General features: G+C 41.3%; 1 long non-coding RNA gene across 1 annotated transcript in view; it reads left to right on the top strand.

Annotated features, from left to right (window-relative positions):
* Positions 1-15,000, top strand: part of LOC135422155 (uncharacterized) — a 36,765-nt gene that overhangs the window by 3,459 nt on the left and 18,306 nt on the right. Inside the window, exons 2-5 of the long non-coding RNA XR_010434349.1 lie at positions 5,006-5,146; positions 5,246-5,340; positions 9,110-9,202; positions 9,643-9,804. This is a non-coding gene — a long non-coding RNA (uncharacterized LOC135422155). The remainder of the gene's footprint in view (positions 1-5,005; positions 5,147-5,245; positions 5,341-9,109; positions 9,203-9,642; positions 9,805-15,000) is intronic.

Genomic DNA, 15,000 nt, shown 5'->3' with positions numbered 1-15,000 from the left:
AGATAAATCAGTCAGTACACTCATTTTTTGTGGACCTTCCTATATTATTCTATAGCTGAACAATTTTAACCAGGTGGTGCATAATGCATAATACACTGTCTACCCAGACTGTTCATGCTTTGGCTTTGGCTTTTGTGGAAGATCAATCTCTATTAGGAAATCTATTATCATCACTTATGTTTTACTACAATGAAATAAATAGGCAGCTGCAGTTGTTTGGCCTAATAGCTCTTAGTTTGATTGCTAGAAGTAGGAAATCAATGCAGGGTGAAAGGAAGAAACATTTTTAATAACTTACACTCCAGATATGAGATCCCCAAGTTATTACAAATTATAAGGTTAAGACCTTTTGAAAGAATCCTAGCTAGTTAAATATTTAAAACTCCTGGGTGAGAACACATGCACTAATGAGCTTCAGGCTACTAAATACCAGAATCTAGGGGGAGACATCTTGTTTTATATTAGAAAGTATTAGTGAGTATAAACTGGCCATGAGAAGTATTTAATTAGGAATTATATTGATATGGGGAAAGCAGAGAGAGAAACAGTTTACTAAATCTACTATTTGTCACTGTTAAAAGCTGGATTTGTCTGTGGAGGAAAAGAAACAAATGAAATCAGCCCTGTATCAAACCAAGGGAGATATGGTATGGTTCCCTGACCCTCCCAGCAGCCCTATCCATAGCCTTGGGGGAGTTGCTGGATACCTCAGACTGAATGTGGATGGAGCTTCCTACTGATATTTTCTTTTATCCATCAGGTAGCAAGTTGCCTTAGACTTTTAATCAGTTCTGCTAATATAATAATAGTTGTTGGGTGAAAACTATGATGCAAATTCCAGGCTGATATACATTTTGAAATTCTGCCACCCCAAACAAGAAGAGGAAGAACTTTACAAATCTTTGAATATCTTCCCTGATGATCTTTTAATTCAGAATTTTAAGAGCGTAAGAAACTGTTAATTGTACCTGGCCATGTTAAGTTTGCTATCTTAAGATGAATTGAAATGTTGCAATTCAAATGGTAAGAAGTGAAGAAGGGAGTCAAGATTGACAGTAAAAACTGGCTTGACATGATTAAGCACCAAATAATATTAAGTCTTGTCACACAAATATTGTGGGAGAAGGCTTGCTGCATTGTGTGCGCACATATGTATTTTATGTAAAATAGCCTCAGTCTGTCTCCTCTCTGAAACGGGGAGTGTGAGTGGGTAAACAGCTCATAGCAACAGATGAAAGGCTGACGAAGTTTAGACTCCCAGTTCAAAGGTTTCAGCAGCATGTGAAATGACAATCTCAGGTTATTTGTGTTTCCGAGCTCCTGTGTATTTGAATTGTTTGCTCACCTATGGAGGCTCTCTCCATTATCCTATTCCTGGTTGTGTTCATCAGCTGAGCGAGATGTCTGGCTGCAGACATGTTTCACAAGAAAACTTAGTAAAATTTATTTCACCTGCCTCATGACACCCTTGCCCCTGCCCCCTGGAAGATCAGAAATATTTTGTTTTAATTGAGGAGGATAAATTACAGCAACACAAAGCTAGCTTCCTGCTCGCTCCATGCATGTCTCCGGCTGCTTGGTCAGCACAGGTCCACCGTTCCATTTTTAAATCAAATTATGCTTGTGATAATATTGTCTTGAGCTTACAGTTGCTGACATGGATATTGACAAAGGCTTAGCCAGTATTTTAATAAGAAAACAAAATACAGGAAATACTCTAGAGTTTCCAGGTGGATCATTAGCAAGACGCCTTGGAGGGCTGAGACTGCCAGCCAGCACAGGGAATGCATCACAGTTCGTCATACAACTTAAACTTCTTTTGACATCTAGTTATGTCGAAATGTGACTGATCACCTAGGGGTCCAGGCTCCTGTGAGGGAAAAGTTCACTGACAGACAGCGAACGAAGCTGATCTTAAATGAGAATCAAGAGAAAGCAGCATTCCAGCGTCTGACAGTCTGCAGCTGCTACCTGGGTCTGCCTAACGAAGACGAGCCTGCTCTGCTGAACAGTTATATTAGCATCTGTATGCTTCTGTCTCATTATCACACATCTGCCCACCTTTATTCGAATGAAGCTTCTTCTGATCTGACAGCTCAGGCATTGTCAGTGAATAGATATTATGGGAGCCGGGTACAGCAGCTTAGGGTGTTAGCTTTTATTTTCTAAAGACTGTTGTACAGTTTGACAGTATAATGCCACAGAGGTAAAGAAGATAATTAACATATTGGGCAGTTTCTAAACAAAGCTGAGACAGTTATACTGGCAAAAGTGCTACTGCTGGAGCAGTATTGTTTGCACTCTAGAAACATCAAAGGTTTGCAAGATCTGCCTTTATAAAAAAGAGAACAGGTACAGCTTGGTCCCCACACCACAAACAGGAAGATTTGGGGGGTTCAGCCCACACCTACTAGCTGCAAAACCTTTGGTGTGCTTGAGGAGCCTGTAGTGTGCGTTCAAATCTCCGCTCGCTCAGGCAAAATATCTCCCAGAATTTGAGAAGACATGAAAAAGTCTGTGTGGAGAGGAGGTTTGTGGATCTTTTCACTTTCTTTAATTTATTTTTACCCCACAGCACAAAGCTAAGTGCTCATGTGAGCTTCACAGAGCTCATATTTGGATGGAGATTTAAGCCTTCTAAGTTAGAGATCACATGTGGGATTTTCTGGAAATGCCAAAAAAACGCATGACAGAGGTTTCATCATTTGCTCTGTAATAAACTAGAAAGGTTTACTTAAAAAAAACCAAACAAAGAGAGGGGGAAATAGTATTTTGAACCCACAATGTAGATGGACTGAGCTGTGATGACTGAGGAAGGGGATGTTCATATTCTCTTCTTCAGATCTGAGAAAAGAAATGTAGTACTGCAGTGGATTACTACACAGCTTGTCTTCAGTTTTCACCAGGTCCTACAGTCTGTAAAAAATATTGGACAGTGTTGGAATCAAATGGCAACTTAACTTCATAAATATTTTGGACATGAAGTACTTAAGGAAAATATAGCCTTTTAAAGTTTGCATTCTTTATGTTTTCAAGAAAAACAGTGAATAGGATGCACTGCAGCAAGAACATTCCTGAAATCATTACCCCTTTGAGCCTTGATTTATGTTTTAAATGGCATAAATAATAACCTAGAGCCCCCTACCCACAAGCAATGTTGTGGCCAAAGACCAGATCTCCAGCTGGTTTGGATGAGTTGCTCATTTACAACCAAAATACTCTGCAATATGCAGATTTCCCCTGCTCAGAATTTAGCCCTAAATTTCTAAGAAGTTATGGACTTTCCTCATTTCATTCATGGCTTTCAGTTGACTGCTTTTTCTTTGTTCTTGAGAGCACAGGGTTCCGTAAGTTAATGTTGAAATTACTCCTATTTTGCAACAACGCAATCAAAGTCATTTCAGCATCTGAGCTGATAAAGTGAGAACAGCTCATCCAGATTGGCCTCCAGGACCCGCGCTCACCATTGCAAAGCTGGAATACAGAATTAGATTCATTTTAAAAAGAAAAAAAAAATAAAGGAAGAAAAAGATAGAATCCGTTGTCATTCATTCTGAAAAGGCATTACAGACTGCCGACACTGTACAGAAAAATAGGAGATGTTGACCTTTTTATTATAGACTTTTCTGTGCTGTTGCCCTCCTTTCGAGGTGCACCCCCCGCCGCCGCGCACCCCCGCGTGCACCCGCGCACACACGCGCCCGCTCTTCAGCTCTGTGTTATCTCAAATAATTACCCTGCGCTTCTGGCTGTCCCCAGTGACTTCTGCTGCTAAAAAAGCTACTCATTGTCGGTGAGTGAAGAGGGATTTCAAACCTGCTTCTTGTGGCCCAGCAACAGCTCTTAATTAACCACTCAGGTATTGAGCCGCCTCCTCGCCCGGCTCCCATCCATATGGCAGGAACATGTCCACAGTGATAATCACTGAAGGAAATATTGTATCAAAAAAAGGCCTCACAGAACAGAAAGCTCCTGCAAATTATTTTTAATGATTCTCCTCTTGTGAGATGGATTATTTGTTATTTCCAGCAGGGCCAGGAAAGGGGGCTTTAGGGGTACATGCCTGTCCTCCAGTCGCTCTCCCCTGCAGCCGGGCAGAGCCCCATCCCCAGCCCTGCCACTGAGTGTGCACCCGGGCTACCAGAGGAGGCCCTTCAGGCAGCCTAAAGAGCTTTAGTTCCCTATGATTTTGATAATCCTTTGTTTCTAGTGTGACTTGCTTTTCTACACATTGGATGTGCATGTTTCCTGTGAGCAAGGGACTTGAAAAAACTTGCAGCCTTGACACAGACCCACACTTTTTCCTTCCCCCTTGGTTTATGGTAAAGAAAACAGTGATTTGAGTTTATAAATCTAATTAAAAATGAAGCTGCATTTACATTTTAAAACCTTGCATATACCAGCATACTGTGTCAAAAGATATTATGTATGATTTTACTTTGTGACAGAAACCATTACATTTAAAAATTCATTACAGCAAGGTTAGTTAGACACATGATGGATGCAGCTTTAATCCTGCCATATATTATTACAGTTAAAATGTAAATGATGAAAAATATTTTGTGCTTATCAGCATTTATGTGGAAATGTGTTTTACAGTGATATATGGTGTTATATTTCTATTATTATGATGAGAAAGAATGAAATACAAAAAGACTAAGTGTTTATTAAAACATGGTTACTTGTGATAAAATATTCTTGTTGTACACGACTTTAAACATATTTACCAAGGGCATTTGTCCAAAACAACTGTGAAATGTGTTTGCTATGCAAATCATTCTTTGTAATTTTTTCCCCTCTGTTATACCAACTATAGCTTTTTAATAGCCTAATGTTGAAGCCATGTAAATATATTTTTATTATTTCTCACTTCAGACATGGCAGGAACGGGAACTGGCTCTGTTTGCACACATGCGTGTATTCAAATAGATGGAAGCATACATGAAAAGGTAGATAATTGATCCTAGCAAAAATCCTTTTTACTTTCTATGTCCTCTCGTTTCAGCCTCTCAAAGCCAACCTTGATCACAGGGAGCTGAGCTCTTCACAGGCACAGCCTTTGGCACATGCTGATCTGTGAGCATACACGTGGTCCTGTTGACGGCAGAGTGACTTAACACCTCACACAACTGAACCTTTAACTCAGGTTTGTTTTACACCCTTCTCCCTCACATATGGGCAGTGCATCATTGCATGGGAGATTCATCCCCTGGCCAGGGAACTGAACTTTTCTTTTTTCCCCAAGGAATGTGAGTTCTCAATTGAGCTTGTGCTTTAGAAGAGCCCTGACAAGTAAATCTGTGTGGTGCTGTCCTAATTTGAAGAGTAATGAGTTTTGAGGTCAGTATTGCATGCTGCAAATTCCTAGGTTAAGTAAGTTTTTAAAGAAATTTTACTCCAGCAGTGACCCTTCTAGAAAGGTTTCTGGCAATAAGGGCCTTGTCTCCACAGGCAAAATCCAGTATAATCTTGAGCAGAACAATACAAAGGCGTAAAAGCCATTAAGTGACTTGCCCAGCATCCCACAGGAAGTCTGTGACAGAAAAGAAAATAAAAACCTGAAGGTCCCGAAACTTAGGAATTTAAGCATTCTGTCTGTGCATTCCCATGTGTGCTCTGTCCACTGGGTTTTCAGTGTATTTTGGGTTTGCTCTCTCGGTCCTTCCACTGACCCTGGCTGACTGCTGCATTATTCCAAGTATTAAGTAACCTGGTGACCCAGAAGCTATTGCCTTACACCCCTCGTTCCCCCAGCTTGGTGTTGCTTCCTCCGTGTTGCCACTACTTATTTTCTGGATGTATCTACTACAAGTTCATGCTGTTTGTTTTGTTACTTTCTATGCAGCTTATAATTTAAAAAAACAGTGGAGTCAATAAACAAGTTAATTGTATGGTTTCCATATTATTCCTGTAATTCCTCCAGTTTACATTGCTGTCTCCTAAAAAAAAAAATATTTCAGTTTGGCATGATGCAGTAATCAGACTGAGATTACTTCTAGTTATGTGAAGCCAAGCCCATCTTTAGCAAGTCAAATGCGCTCCTGAAAAAACTAAATCAAAATGTTTGTGACCAAGAGCATATATGCCCTTCAGTCCTTAATGCCTTTCTTTTGATATGAACAGAAGCAGGAGACCTGGTACTTGTAGTTCACTAAAGTGGCTATTTCCTTATAACCTCCCTCTTGTAACAATGTTTATTCAGTTATCAGGGAAGAAATATCATTTGTCCGTGCAGCTACAATTACCCAATTTGTTGTATAAATTATTACATTTTTTTCTCATCTCGTGTTGATGACAGAATCATTTAATAGACTTTCAGTTGCTCGAGCTTGAAAATTGGTTCCACATTCTCCCTTTTTTTAGTTTTCCTCCCTAGGGTGAGTGCAACGCAGTCTAAATACAATTTCCATCCTCCCCCTCTCCATTTTTTTTTAAACATCTGCTTGTATGAGGATGTTGTTGTGTACATTAGTGCTGTACAGTTTAGCACCCTTTAGGACTACCTTCAGCTCTCAGCTTCCTCATTCCCGGGGCCAATCATAATATATCAGGAACTGTAGATATTTCCTATCTCAGCACTCTCCATAACTCTTCTGCTCAGCTGTCTGAAGCTGTTTTCTTTAGGAAGTCCAAAGCAAGGGGGGCTGGTTGACCTGGCATCAGTCCTATTTATAAGAATAAAACCTCTTCCCTGTACACCTTTGGAGCTTTGTCATGTAGGGGTCACTTCCGTTTAAATTAATAGCCATCGCGCCCGTGGCGGAACACGGCCACCTAACCTTTGCTGTCCCCTCTACCCTTTTGTTTGAAGTTATCCAACCTACTCAGATAATTTTCTTCAAAGCTAAGGTTACAGGATTTGCAACTGTGTCTTTGCCACATAATTCATTAGGAACGGGAAAACCAGCTATTGTCTGTCACATGTACTGGACTTTTTTTTTTTTTGGTGATATGTTTATTTGTTTATTTTAAATAAGCATTTGCTTTTAAATTTTTCCTCCCCTGCTGTTGCTGCTGAAATAAATGCCAATCAGGCTTGTTTGCTTAGTATAGGAGTTACTGTGTGGTTGGAGGAAGAAATGATGTATGGAGCAGCCATCTCACTCCCAGCCTTCGATCTAAGAGCTTTTCTTAGAAGTAATGTTTCTGTGGCACTCGAGATGTCACAGAGTTACCATCTGCCCACTCATGAGTCAACTGATTGCCTATGAAATCTATTTGTTTTAGTTTTTAGCCTAAGAATATTTGCTGAAAGGAGGATTATCACTTTGTAGACCACCAGCAGCTGTTGAAAAGCAGGGCATAAAACTTTGTTTATGTCTTTAATAACCCACTTAATGACGGAGCAAGCACATTATTCATAATAAAATAGGCTGGCATGATCTTACTCCAGTGCATGGTGTCAGGGAATTAAGAAACATCTGCTATGCCATAAAATAACATTGTATATACTATGTACATTAAAAACACATGTATACGCATATGTATATTATATACATTATTTAAAATGTCTCAGTGGAACTCTTTTTTAATTACATTTAGCAAACACTGAAGTGGTTAAATGAGGGTATTTTTACTTCTGAATTTGAATTTTATATAATGTTTGAGTCTGTGGCTAGATATAATGGCAAGGGACAGGATACTTTATCAGAGTACATTAAAGACATAAAGGCAAAGTTTCAAGTCTTGAAATTGGGGTTCAAAATCTATTTTTAGCCTCCAAATAAGTGACCTAATTTTCTGAACCACAAAGCATTTGTGGGTTCTTAACTTGATGAGAGTGTTGGTTGCTCAGCAACTCTGAAAAACCAGGCCAGTATTTCAGTGCCTAAATGCAGATTTTTATTTACAACAAAGGCATCTGAATTTGCAGCTTTTACCCGTACTAGTTACAGGCATTACGCCTGCACTCAGAATGGAAACCCCCCTGTGCTGCTGCTGCACGTGCAAGGGGAGTCACTGCCTTTGCTTCAGAGAACCTGGAGTCAGAGGGACCAACTATTCCTTACCCTCGCTCTGCAGCTGGGATGCTGGAGGCAGAGGGGGAATGCTTCTCCCTGGAAGTGGCTGAGCATGGTGGCTCCCAACCAGCAAAGCATGTAAACATGTCTTTAAATTTAAGCGTGTGAGATGTAAGTGGGACTACTTGCATCTTAAAATTAAATACATGTTTCACTAGATCAGGCCAGATGGTTTTACATGCTCAAAAGTGACATTTACAAGGTCACATAGGAAATGTTTGACAGAGCCAGGAACCGAAACCAGATCTCCTGAGTGCCAACCTTATGCCTTAGTTTTGCACCCATCTTTTTTTTTTTTTTTGATGGCATTTTTCTCTCAGTGCAAACAAAAATGGAAAAAAATGATCCAGTAAGTAGACAAGGAAGTTGTAGGGTCTTGCATGTCTGTCTGTTTTTGATTTTGTTTGTTGTTTGGGTTTTTTTTTCAAGTGCTACTGTTTCAGAGATTAGCACTTTCAGCTTTTCAGAAAAACATGTATTTTTATCGGCTTTACATTTTTTTTTCTCCTATCTTTCAGATATGTAAGCAATCTGTTTTCACTTTGTAGGTGGCCCACCAAATAAAAAAAGTTATAAGTTAATAAAATTTCTATGCAGATTTATATGAACTGAATGAACTCCCCCAGAATCTGAACGTTAATCTGTTGAAAAATAGCTGCCGTGGTACTGGAATAACTCAACGTCACACAGCAGGGCACACTAACAGTAGTTCTCTCATTGACATTTTCCCCACAAGTGCCAAAATAAACATGGGAAACTACTATGGGGGAAAAGCCCAATGAACTACTGGAATGGCAACTGTGATATATTGAAAGCGGTTTCCTCAGATTCACCTAAATCTCAGCTTTCACTAATGTGTATATTTTTCTTGGTAGCCCTATCCCTGTGAATTATCTCAAATGCATCTCTTTGGTTTAGTCTGTCTTTGCAAGCTCTGTTCTTGGCAAACACCTACACTCTTTGCAATCTCCCATTCTGCCTCAGGTTTGATGTCTTTAGCCTTTCTGTCCTTCTCTAACTCAAATCCAGAGCTCAGCACCATGAGAAAGTACTCTAGATGAAATACTTTTTTTCTTATTAACATTTAGTGACCACGATCTTACCCTGTGTATGACAAGGAAGGAAGCAACATTCTCACTTTCTCATAGGACCCTCCTACTACACCAGGAAACTGCAAAAAGGTAAAATATGAGCATGGGGGTGTAGGTTTTATGTAGTGACCTCTTGTTTTGGCTGGCTGGGCTCTGTTGTGTTTAATGGACTTCATAAAATTTGCATATCTGTGACCAGTTTGCAAAAACTCTTAAAAATTAGTATAATTTAAGTAAGATTCCTATAAATGAACTCACCCAGTAACCTCTGGGGTCTGAGAATCAGGGTCCATTTATTTTTCTTGAGAGTATTTAGAACATCATCATTTCAAGCTGAGCAGTTCCACCAGACCAGGGGCCTGTGGCCAAGGTACTGAGCTGGAAAGGGAGGACAGGGTCTGCAAGGGCTAGAGATGTAGTCTTGATGTAGAACTATTTCTTTTCTATTTTATATCAAACTGAAAGAAATTAAAACTTAGAATCTTCCAAAGAAAATGTCCTCTAACTTGTTGGCCTGGTTTCTCCTTCAGCAAACACCAACTTGTCTCGTTATGAGCATTAAAGATCCCTGTGGATTATGCTAAAAAGCATAATGCAGCTCCCTTTCAAGGTGTGCTTAACATCAGCTTCTCACTCAGGACAGGCACATGTCTGTACTTGTCAGAAGACCAGGCACAGAAGCTGTTAATAAGGTATGTACACGTATTTTTCTGGTTTATTTCATTGGGGTTTTTTAACTGAACCTGAGCTATACTGTACATGGGAACAGCTGTACAATGACCAGAGCAAATGTTCTGTCTAGGGAAGGTATTGCTCCTTCTCCACTAGCAGCAGACACTTAAGAAAGAGACCAGAAAAGGGTGTCTAGATACTGCTGCTTCCATAGCAAACCTTCCTAGCTTTCTCCATGCAGCAGTTCCAATTACCTGAGCCAGAACTGGTATCCTGGTTGCTTTTTGTAGTCCCTGATAGATTTTCCCACACCTCCCCATTCATTACTTTGCATAATCAGTTTTTAAGGGCATGCACACTTTTGATATCTACAACGTCCAGGGGCATTGAATTCCACAGTTTCACTGTGCATTACATGCACCAAGTTCTTAAGTTCTTGTCCCCAATAATTATTTCCCTGGCACCTTTGTAGTGCCACTTTTCATCCACCTGCACACTCTCCAGGCTGTGGAATCATCCTGTATGTAGGTGTTCCTCAGCAGCAGTCTCATATCTTTAAAATGTACCAAATTTCTACTGGTAACTTAACAAATAACATTTACTTCTGGGATAAAATGGGCACACACTACTACCCTCAGTGATACACAATACAAGCTTCAGAAATACCAGTAAAGGTGGAAATATAAAAAGCAGATTAACCTCCAATGTCCTTCAAATGGCAAGGAATACAGGGCTGAGACAAAGGCAGTGGTTTCTCCCTGGATTCCCCATATAGAGGAATCACCAGAACAGGAGATTCTCCTACAGGCTATAGGAGCGTTGCCTTCCCATGTATTCCCCTGTGTCTGGTAAATTGGGTTGAGGGCTCTTTAAATATCATGTGGAGAAACTTTTGGACATAAAATCAAGATCTAAATATGTCAGACAAGTACTTTAAAATATTAAAGTAACTTTAAAATATTAAATTTTATGTGGTTCTAGCCAGTTCCTTTATTTGGCGGTTCCTCATTTCCTGCATACTGGGAGAACTGGAAAGCTAGTGCCAGTGTAAGCACCTATCACAACTTATTACAGAGGGTAAACAGCCAATGTTATTAGTAGATGAGCAGGAAGGGTAGATCAATATAAGGAAATACTGATTTCATTCACTATTCCCTTTGTCACTGCCAGACCTCAGAATTTTTCAGTTCATTGATGTCAGTAAGGATTTACTTCCTGCCCAAGGAGCTGGGGCCAGATTATTCTCAGGCTGCAGCAGATACTGATCAGCATGTAAGCTCGCTTGGGCAGCTGGGTAGGAAAATAAAATTTAAGATCACAGCAACTTAAATACTTCTTGGGCTTATAATGTCCACATTAGTATTAGGCAACTTGGCAACAGAAGTGACCAAAACATGTGTCTCCTTTCACAGTGATGCTTGGTGAATACATCAGGTGGGTTAGACAGAGGGGTATAATGTTTTCATTAGCTGAATGAACACTTAGCTCAGGCCAAGTCTGGAAACATTTTTAGTCACAGAGCAGCTCGAGGGTTTAGCATATTCACTTCCCTACTAACATGCCATTATTTCATTTGCAGAGCATCTTCCTCCCTAGCAGCACCTAGAGCCTGTCCTTGCATACCCCCATGGTCTAATGTCCTCAGCAAGCTGTAGTTTACACCGCACACACCTTCACATCACTGTTATCACCAATGGTTTCCTCAATGGAAATAATCATTCACATTATAACTGTTGCCAAAACCCTCTGGCACCAGACGTGCTCTTGAAATGAAAGCCTGAAGGCACCCAAGAGCCTGAGCAACTGTAGCAGCAGCCCAGCCAGTCAGTGAGCTGGGTTTGAACTGCAGGAGGGGGAAAAGACAGAAGACTTCCCTGAGGAAAAATTACACTTTGTTTTATACGCATATGCAGAATCACATTTTGTGTTCAGTATCAACTAGAAGTAGGTGCCCAAATCTGCCTGGTCCTTGTAGACAAGTTCAGCTGTGTGCTGAGACACCTTTTTAATGTATATTTATACAAAGGAATGCTTGTGTGTTTGTGTGTGTGTGCGCACTAATCTTTGCTCAGTGTTTGTACATCTTGAGTGCACCCTAAGTGCAGGTTAGAAGTTGTCCACAGTTAAACTTATAAGGAGAGATAGTTAAATAATATTTTCTTCTCCTCAGTGGTATGACATTGCCTACCTAGTCACAGAATAAGATACAGCAACTTAGTCTAAGTAATGCATCCAAATAGTCATTTGACTTACCTTGAATCTGCTCAGTTCTTTCATCTTCTCCCATCAACCAGGCAGAGGGGCATTCCTAAAATCTCTGGCAGCTGGCATGTGAGGAATTCTTATTGTGGTGGTGCAGCTTATTTGAGTGGGCACATGTGAACTTAAGCACCAGAACAGAGACTGGCTGATGTGCACCTACCTTTCTGCCTCCTGAGCAGCACTGTCTGGGACCAAGACCCACATAAGAAACAGGGATTTTTACTTATGTCCAGGATTCCACATTGAAACCTGAATGTGTGCCTTTCCATGCTAATGGTTTCATGTCCATGTACCTGCAAATGATTCATCATACAGTCCCACCACTGCCTACCTGAAGCCTGGAAACATTTTGAATGCATTCAAATATTTCCATGCCAAAACGGCATTTTTTACACATTCTGATTTCAAAGATGACTCTAAATGTTCTAAGTCCCTTAGCAGGTTTAAACATTTTTAGTGGGTTAAACTAACTGCATCTGTTATTTTTGTACAGTTGGATTGTGTAGCTTGATTACCTGACATAGTATCAGCAGCGTGAGGTCCTTTACGGGTTACGGCTGAGATGGATTTTATGCATAAGAATTTCTCCATTTTTGTTCAGGAGAAAATTGTTCTTCTGGGCAATACTCATCAAAAGAAAAAAGAAAGCAAAATACAGCCAGACACCCCCAAAACAACCTATTAGAGCCTTGCAATGAAGGAGAAGGAAAACAAAATCCTATCCCAGTCTCTTTGGACTGGGGCCACCCATCCCACATCAAGACCCTCAGCTACAGCCCAGGTGACTGGTTCCTTTCCCTCATGTCTCAGGGCAGCGTCACCCACTGCATGAAGGTGGCTGGGCCCCTCTTGTACCCTGACTGGACCCTCAGGCACCATGCAATGGGTGACCACCCCCAGCAGGGTGCAGGTGTACAGCCCAGCAGGTACCAGCATGCATCAATGTGCACCATCTCCTCTCTCCTGGAGCCCCCAGGCAGGAGGCGACTGGGAACAGGGCTTGATTCTGGGAGGATTTGGGACAGAGTTGCACACTATAAAACTGTGCTTCAGCAAAGATAGCCCAGCTCCTTGTTAGTGCTGAAAAATGCTCCACAGCATCCAAGCCCTGCGGTGCTCCCAGCTCGTGCTGATGGGCGAGCTAATTGTCAGCATGCCACTGCCTCTGCTCCCTGTGTGGTCCCACTGAGTGAGCCATCCTGATGGCTGCCAGTAATGAGGAAAACTGGTGTGTTTTTGTTTTGTTTCCTTTTAAATAAACTTGCAGTCCTTAATCTAGCAGGCTGGAGTCCAGATTTGACAGCCCAGTGAGTAACGAGGTGCAAGGAAAGACAGGATGTAGAATTAGGAGGTCAGGGCTGAAGGTTGCCCCAAATTTAATCTCTGGGCTGGATGTGTTACATCTCTTCCTCACCCCTCCTTCTCTTCATCCTCTCCCGTGTCATCATTCTTAGACACAGGGCATAGGTGCTCACCTACTGGGGCAGTGGCCTGCCCAGCCTTCCTGGGGAGCTGGAGGGGGAAAGACCACAGCGGGCAATACCCCACTGGTGCTCCTGGCCCTGTCTGGGGCTATCGCATGACGTGTTCAGGCTGAGGCACCTGGAGCTGCCCACAGCTCTGCCCCAGGTATTTTGCACCCACCTCTTTCTCACCTCACCTTGAGGAGAAGCATTGAGCTATTCATCTTGTTCAGATGCATTCATAAGAATGATGCAGGCATACTATAGAGATCTATATACGATGAGGGATAATTACAAATATTAAGTTATTTTAAAACAGCAATGTCTCTTCAAAATAAAGGTGAAGCATTCTGTATCTTTTCCTATTTTACACGCACATTCTCAGTTCCTCTGTGTCTCCCTTTCTGTTCAAAGTCAGCTGATTAGGTGACTAATTTTCTTCACCTGCAAAGTGCATTTTTGCTGTTCTACTATTCACTAGAAAAATGCAACACCCACCCAAAATATTTGTTTTTATTAGACTAATATATTGCAGATTTGTCTTCTGTAGTGATAAAGGGTTAGTTTACCTTCATGTTATTTACCATCCTGTTTCTTGACTTCTTATGATTGTAGCACTGCACAGTGGGGAATTCTTATGGATTGGTGATCAGAGGTGGACCAAAACGCAGACTGGGGGGTTTCTGGTGTTGGTTTGTTGGTATCTATGCCTTGTAGCCAAAAACCTGAGCTCTAACCTTTCATTTGTTGAGCCCCTGAGCTCTGACCTCTGGGCTCCAGGTGACCCCACACCAGTTATGTACTATCTTAACACAGGAAAGTACAGAAACACTAAACCTAACTAAAAGAGGCCTATTTTATGTAGCAGAATAACCCCTGGCAGAGCACACTGAGCTTGTCAAACAGCCCCTTCTGCATGTCAGAACTGTCCTGGACCTTGTGCCCCTGCACCCACTGACTGCCCTGCACAGCAACGTCCATGTCAGCCCCTGGGCTTGGCTGCAGGTCCCAGGGACAGGGCAGAGCCTCCCCCTTCGCCGCTCCCTTTGGAAAGGCACTGCTGGTAATTGATTGCAGAGGCTTCCATCAGCTTCCAGATAAAGTGGCTCAAGAAGCAAAAGGCAAATCAGGTTCACCCAGTGTCTCTGGTGACATTTTATGTTACATTGCTGAGATCATCTTTGCCTTGGTACCTATCAGTAAGCATTAATTTCCTTTTGATACCTTTTCTTACCTTTCAACCTAGCTCAAACCAGATTTTAGCACGAGAAAATCAGATTATTATGACATACTAAAGGTACTAAATAATTTTTTTCTGCTGCCTGTAGCGTTGTCAACATTTGTGGCCATGGCTGAATTACAGCCATGCATGCACTAAACTTGCATTTATTCGTCATCTGAATTTTTTTTGGCAGCAAAGAAGAAAGTGCGCTGATTAAAATTTAAGAGTTATCTCAACAAGTTCAAGACCCTCTAATCAGCTCACCTTGG

This window comes from Pseudopipra pipra, chromosome 14 (genome assembly GCF_036250125.1).
Source record: "Pseudopipra pipra isolate bDixPip1 chromosome 14, bDixPip1.hap1, whole genome shotgun sequence".
Taxonomy (NCBI): domain Eukaryota; kingdom Metazoa; phylum Chordata; class Aves; order Passeriformes; family Pipridae; genus Pseudopipra; species Pseudopipra pipra.
This window is presented reverse-complemented; position numbering and strand designations above follow the sequence as displayed.